Genomic DNA, 7,817 nt, shown 5'->3' on the forward strand with positions numbered 1-7,817 from the left:
TTAGGAATTCCTGAGTCCTCCACCTCCTCTCAAATCTCCAGTTTTGTATTTACCTTGTTTATGACAAGTCCTGTTCAGTTTATAACTGCTACTGAATTTTTGATCTTTTACCATCCTGACACTGCAGTGGCACTTCTTATGAGACACTTAGAAAATTCCTTGTTATGTCAAGGTACAATACAAAACACACTATTTTTTCCCTCAGTATTTTTTAGAACAATAACTTCCACCTTTTTAAGTACTTTCAGTTCCAATTAAAAAATAAAATAAAATAAAATAAAACTAAAATTAAGGAAACTGTGAATTAAAGCATTTGTATTAATCTGGTATAAAGGATTGTGACATCTTACACAAAAAAAAATATCAGTTGCTTTAAAGCATGGAAAACTGTCATATTAATCTGGTTAGCCAATACATATCTTCTTAAGATGCCACTGGTTAATGATCCCTAAGTTCAGGAAAATCAGTATTCTCGTTTCAGAAAAATAAGATTGGTGTTCAACTACCAAGAATATTATACTGAGTTGTGGACTTCCACACAGATACACCAGAATTTTTTACATGTCATAAGAACATCAAGCGAGCTAAATTGTTAGTTATGCCATCTGTTTAGTTTAAGTCTCCAATTTGTGTTCACCTTACCAGAGATCTTGATGAGCTGCTCCTGCAATTAATTGTGTTGGTGATTACTCCAAGGGTAAGAGATAGTCCTGATTCACCATGGGAGGCTGCTCATTGAAATTGAGCAGTGACTGAAAATGCTTTTTGGAGTCAGCAATAGCTGTGCACAGGTCTCAGAAAACAGGTAACAGTGACTCATGTAAGTACTATAGGAGAAAAAGTTGTAAGTAGAATTGCTTCTCAAAACAGTAATTGCTTTGAGCACCTAATAAGGATTGTAAGAGATCTTGATTGCTCTTGTGACTTCCTTCCTTGCAAGTTAGCACAACACTGCTGCCACTATCTTATTTGCTATGGCAATTGTCATGTTAAGCTGCTATGCATCTCCACAGACTTGGGCTCTTCGGGTAATTGTCAGCTGAAATGCACAAGCTTGCACAAGCAGTCTCTTCTCCCACTAAGACACAATGAAAATACTTCTCCTGACTGATTCATCCCATCATAGACCAGGTCCGTAAGTGATAACTCACTTCCTGGAGGTGACTTTTTCTCTTCATGGGGTGTGAAATGAGCTTAGAGGAGCACAGACAATCAGATCTCATAAAATGCAGATTCAAAAGAAGGCTTCCTCTGGCACCCAACTCTGTCATGCAGGAGGAGGAAGGATAGATGAGGGTCAACCATTGCATGTGCATGGGAGCTCAGAGAGAACTATTTTCTCCCAAGGCCCTCCATGTCCCCAGAAGTGTCCTTGCAAATACAGAAAGGGTGTGTATCTGCCCTGGGTTCCAATGGGACACAAGAGAACAGCACACAGCATTTCTGACATGGGATCCTACCTAACCATTCCATCTTAGATCATCCTTATCTATGCCCTATTTTCCTCCCATTTCCATTGCCCAGAGCATTAGAGAGCTGCTGATCCATCTCACTCTTCTACTGAGCTGACAGCCCAGGAATTCACCCAGTATACCTGGCACAACCAATGCAGGATAAAACTACTTATCTCTTTCTGCTGTTCATCAGTGGACAATTACTTGCCACATTTTGCAATGGCTTGCTCTTGAAAATCACAATATTTTTCAGTAACACACTGAAAAATACAGTAAATAACTCATCAAACAAAAATAAATGTTTTAAAAAATACTCATTTTTTAGCAAAAAAATAGTGCATCAAATCCTAACACTTGTCAGATTACAGACTGACAGCCTAGTTTTAGGCTTGGTTTGAAGACAGATTGTCCATTAACTGGACTTTGTGGATAATTTCAAACAAGTATGTTTTGCAATATATCCCTCTATCTCTTTCCTAGAAGGAGAACTCACAAGTGAGCAAATAAATAAATATGACACGTTTTTAATTACCTTGACAAAGTGATTGGATCCAGGCTAAAACTTTGTCCAGGAGTTGCACTAAACCTCAATGCACAAAAACAGTGAGGGTCAGATGTAAGTATCCATGTCTCTGAGTTTCAGAGGTGTTAGTCAAACTCTAATTTTAATTTAAATGCCATGAGAAATTTCAAGTAGGGGGATGGGAGCCACAGTTTAAAGAGCTGTTTTAATCCGTGTTTCCAAGACATTCCCTATCCTAGCCTGGTCTCATGCAGAGATAAAACCACTGAATTGCTAAACACAAATAGTTGTGGGCTTTCAAGATTCCTTGCCTTTTAGCCCAAAACTAACAGGAGAGAATGCTAAGCAATGAGGTTGGAAGGTTTGCTTTCTTTATTTTTCACACTCAAAAAATGTAAAAACTCATCTGTAAGCATCAACCCACAACTAATGTTTGTGAAAACCAGATTTGGGTGAATAATGCAAGAAAATTACTTCTTACGCCAAAATTAGGTAGTTGAGTTCCACAACACCCAAGTCTCCAAAGACAGATTTATTTCTCTACAGCCCATTGCTTTTCCCACCATGTTCCTTCACATTCCTCTGAGCCACCAAATTGCTTGCTGCAGCTGCATGAGCATATCCTTTCCTATGGGAAATATTCATGTCTCTAGGAATCACCATAGCAGATCTTACGTCTCTCTCACCCTGTCCCAACATAATGAGAGAAAGAAAAGCAATCATCCACAGATCGTCATTGCCCACGGTCATCTTTAGTCATCATGAGAGCCCCAGTGGTCAGCAAACAGCTGGACGTAAATGAGAACAGCTCTGAAGAGCTTTGACTTCCATCCAAGACTATTTTTGTCCCTGCCTTGCCAAAGGGAAAACATGAACATGATTTTTAAAGCATAACTCAGCTAGGCTCAAGAGTTGGCCAAAAAGCTATGTTGGGTTGCACAGTGTGTCTGCACTTCAAATCTGCACACTCTCCTGCAGTTGAAGATCCTCTTGGAGCAATCAGAGTAAATGCAAGGTGCAGATTTCACTTCCTAAACACTAATTAACAGTGTCCTCCATGCTGTAACGTACACAGCCCTCTTGCCACACGGAAAAGACAGATCCTTACAGGATCTGTTAAATTCATTCTTTCTTATGATGCTCTGCTGCTTTTTTACAGCAAATTGCTTCCAGACACTTAAATAAAGGACATTCAAAATCTTCTCTGTATTGGTTACTAGTTCTGCAAGCAATGCCGGCTGCCTGTACACCCCTACTGAATCTCAGACTATGATCAGTTTCCTCACTGCATTTAATGAGGAAATGATTTCATGTGATCGTACAGCACCATGTATGCTGACGTGCCCACATGAGCCTGGACTAGGAAAAAGGTATTTCAGAAAAGTGCTGGCCCACTAGATTTGTGAAATATATTGCCCATTTCTGTACACAGAGAAAGTTACACATGTAAAAGTACTTGAATGATCACAAGAGAAATATAAAGAAATTAAACAGGTTTCATCAGCATCCTCCTTCAGATCTGCTTCCCATCTCCTGTTTCCCTCAAGAACTCCCTTCTGTTTGTTCAGGGAAGGTTCAGAAGGGCATCTTTGACAACATTGCTCCCACTGCATAAAATCCTGTTCCCCACTGTTTACTAGGGCTCTCTTACCTTCTTGACAGCATCTCACAGTACAGATCCAACTGACAAATTAAACTCCATAAAAATGAACTTTGATTTCTTCCTCTCTAAACTCTATATGCTCAACTTTCTCTGTCATTGTGGGTTATTCCTCCACCTTACTAGCCAACTGTTCAGGCCCATAAACTAAGCATGGTCTTCAATCCACCCTCTGCAATGTATGCCCTTTTTCTGTCACCTCTAGTTCCAGAAATTTTTGAAGATTAAATCTTTCCTGCCCAGGTTTTATGTAAGAGTCTGACCTATCGGAATGTCTACACAGAGGGAAAGTGTCAGGCAAGCATTCACTCTCCAAGACAGGTGAACTCTAGTCAGCCGAAGCCCAAATACCATGTAATGACATTAAAGTGATGCTATGCGCAAGTTAGCAGGGTCTTCTGAGATGTCTGAGAAACACGTTTTTTCCTGCCAAGATCCTGAAACAGCTTTTTCTCCAGGCTTCCCATCAATTCTGTTATTACAGCTCACACACATCTCTTCCCCTCAAAATATTGCTACTGGAAATCATGTTGTGGTCCTCCAGCCATAGTATTATCCTCTACATCTTGCTCCTTGATTCCACCAGATGCCACCACTTTCATATTGGTCATCATGCCTGCCAACTCATCACACAGCTCATCAGCTGGAGTCTTTGAAATCATTAGTCAAATCCCATCTCTCTCACCAGCATAAAATATAAGATCAGCTTGAAAAGCATGAAATTAACCATCGGTTTTACAGCCATCTTCTTGCTGCTTTGGACCTTGCAACCGTGGAGAATCAAGCTCATTCACTGATCTGTGCCAGACAGAGCAGTTTACAGCAGACTGCTGGCTCAAAGTTTTCTACTTAAGACTAAGGTTTTGATTAATTTAGGAAGCAAACTATTCTATTTTATATATAGTTTTTTAATCTTAACACCAAAACATGCCTATAACCTTCAAGCAGACATTCTGACCACCAGAAACTTGTTAAACCACAATATCTGGAGACTTCTTAGGCCAAATTGTTAACTAGACCATTTCAGTAACAGGCATGGACATTAAAAACCACGGGAAGTTCCAGTAGCTCCTTCATACCCTTCTCAAAGGAATAATGGAAACTGTTTTCTATGTTTATGAATAGCCCCCACATCTCTCCAGATTATTAGAAAGACTTTTTCTTTTCTGTTTTTTTTTCTTTTCTTTCTCTTTTCCTCTTTTTTCTGCTATATCTCTCTCCCTACGCTACCAAGCACACAAGCAGCAGGCTGAGCAGGAGGCTATCTCTGAATCTGTGCTATAGTATCAAGTTGCAGTGAGCTTGCAGCTTGGCTGCAAGTTCAAGCTGGAACCAGATGACTTACTTCACTACAGTTTCTCATGACATCTCAGTAATTAATGTCCCAGATCTCACTCCATCTCCTCTCCGAGGAGAGCAGCTCTTATTTAATTGCCTCATAATGTATACTCAAAATGAATACTTGCCTAATTGTCCCTAGACAGATGCTTGGATGAAAGCCTGTGAGAAAGCATATAGGCTCTAACACAGAATAGAGGCCCACAAAGAACAATAAAGGAAAAACATATAACTCTTTGTTACCTGTCTAATCCCACCTAAGCAACAAACTTGAATTTTCAAGATACTCTAGAGTTATAAATTCAGAATAAAATTTTGCTATCTACTGCGTTTCTTCACCTCCTCAGCTGTACAGATTAAGATCTTGAGGAAGATTTTTTTAATGCAACAATTTAAAAGGAAAGAATATATTTTAGAAGCACAATGTGATGCTTGAGCTGCACTACTGCATTCTGTGGAATGACATTTTCGAAATCTCATGTTAGTCTATGTGTGGAAAATAAAACAAATTCTTGTCTTCACACCTGTCTGGCTATCATGTACACTCTGTTCTGTGCTCAGGGAAACACCAGTGCAGTGAGCACACCAGGAAAGCACATGTTGATTCTATATTATTTACTGCATCACTATTTGTGTTCTCACTCAGATTTCAGAATCAGGTGTGAAGCCTGAAACCACCAAAAGCAACAAGATAAGCAACATCAGTTCCTATTATCATACAGCTTCTTGGCATTTAATAGTTTTACCAAGCCAATAAAAGAGCAAAACCCCTCAGTGAAGTAAGCTGCTGACATTTGATACCCACAGCACCAGTGAAGTTTCACCAATGACCTGTGCCACCAGCGTAGTCTCAATGTGCAAATAAAGAATTTATCCATGGAAATCACTCTATAAATGAAAACCTTGTGAACATAAAGGATTACATTTAATTATTCAGCATTCAATGGTGTTGAAAATTATTTGGATGTAAGACTTGACATCAGCATTCTTCTAAGTATTACCCTGACTCAGAGACTGAAGACCTTCCCGTAGGGGATAGGTTGCAAGATTCATTATTTCTGGCTATCTTAATTTGCTCAGTCTGCTAGTGCTGCTTCCCTCATTTCTGCGCTAAAAAGTCCTTCTGGACTGATTTCTCTCTGTCTTTGGTCAGTCGTACTCAAAACAGAGACTCAATTCCATCCCTATAACATACACGGTTAATTTAAAGTGAAGGATCAGTCGAAACATCATGATCAATTTTTCATTATTTAATGCATTTAGGAAAGTAAGAAAAATAAAAATTTATAGTTTCATTGTAATTTTTTGAATGTGTTTTCTGAACACAACAACTGAACTTTTCACTTAAGAAAACATACCTTGCTTTCTTGCTTACTATTTTGGAGCGAGAGATTTACATTAAATACTAATAAAACTGCTGTTCAAGCTAAAACAAAATTTGATTTTTCATTTCACTTCAACTATTAAGATCAGTTCAGCCCCCCAAAAAAACATTTGGACACCGGCTTCTCATGCCAGCTACAGAAAAAAAAGTCAACCATTCTCACAGTTGTTCACAGCAGAACTCAACCCAAATTGCATTTCCATCTCACAGCCACATGTCCTGCGGAGACAGCAGGACACATACACAAAATTACAGGATTGCCCTAGCTGATCCTGTCACATCATCAGATGGATGACATAGTTCAGCACAGCAGACGCTGAATCATAGAAATGGACAGAGTTGGGTTTGTGGTTCCAAGTCTATGACAACAGAGAAATACAAGCAACAGGAAAAACCATATTCAGCCCAAGGCTTGATACATGGTCCAGATTCTGAAGTTTAAACATGACGTGCCCAAATTGCTACAGGACAACAGTTTAGAGTGCTGCTACAGAGCAGAAATGAAACTCTTAAACAGAAATCACTACTAAATGTCATAACAAACCTAATGGGGTTGGGTGTTTTTTTTCTCTTTTTACCCTGCATGAAAACCATATAAATTCCCATATCATACAGTTAAAATAAATCTGCTTAAAGGTAAGAGTTTTTTTAGCAGGCCCTTGGTAACCTTTCAAGAAATAAACTTGGTGCCTAATATTTAACAAGAAAACAAAACTACTTGGCAAAGCAGCCTTTAAAAAAATGGAGTAAGATACATAAATTAAAAGACTCGTTGGTCATTCAAGTGGCAGAAATATTATCCTGCCTGCAGTCTGTTATGAGATATTACATATGTTTTCCTGGGAGTCAAACAAATTTAAAGAACAAAGTGTGTAACTTCATTTACTTTAAAATGCAGTTCATGCAAAGTACATGTATTTTGCACTTACTGTGATGTTAAATGCTAGAAATGAACTGTTGCTGTAACTTAGGAAGGTTGACCAAGGGGGTTTTTTCCTCCCCAGAAATAATATCTAGACATACATTTCTACTACAGCTATTTCTACATACCCTGGACATTCATAGGAAAACCCCAACCATCTTCTTAGCAAGGAATTCTAAACAATATACAAATATCCAAACTGTACTTCCTAAGTATATGTCCTCATCTGAACAAAAAGCTGCTAAGCAACGTGGGCAGGAAAACACAGATACTTTTATTTCTGAATATGGAAGGTGCAACTGATGCTGACTGCATAATATTGGTCTGACACTATTATTTCTTTATCCCAGAATCAGGTCAGCACATCATCAAAAAAACTGCTATTGAAATTTTTTTAAAAGAAAATGCCATGACCAGGGAAGAGGCCCTTCCAGACAAAGCCAATTCAGATGATTTTTTTTTTTCTCCAGAAGAGTTTAGTTTTACAGCTCTGCCCAAAATGTCAATTGCCTTTTGGAGTTTCCCTATTGGAAAAA

Source organism: Meleagris gallopavo, chromosome Z, assembly GCF_000146605.3.
Source record: "Meleagris gallopavo isolate NT-WF06-2002-E0010 breed Aviagen turkey brand Nicholas breeding stock chromosome Z, Turkey_5.1, whole genome shotgun sequence".
Lineage (NCBI taxonomy): Eukaryota > Metazoa > Chordata > Aves > Galliformes > Phasianidae > Meleagris > Meleagris gallopavo.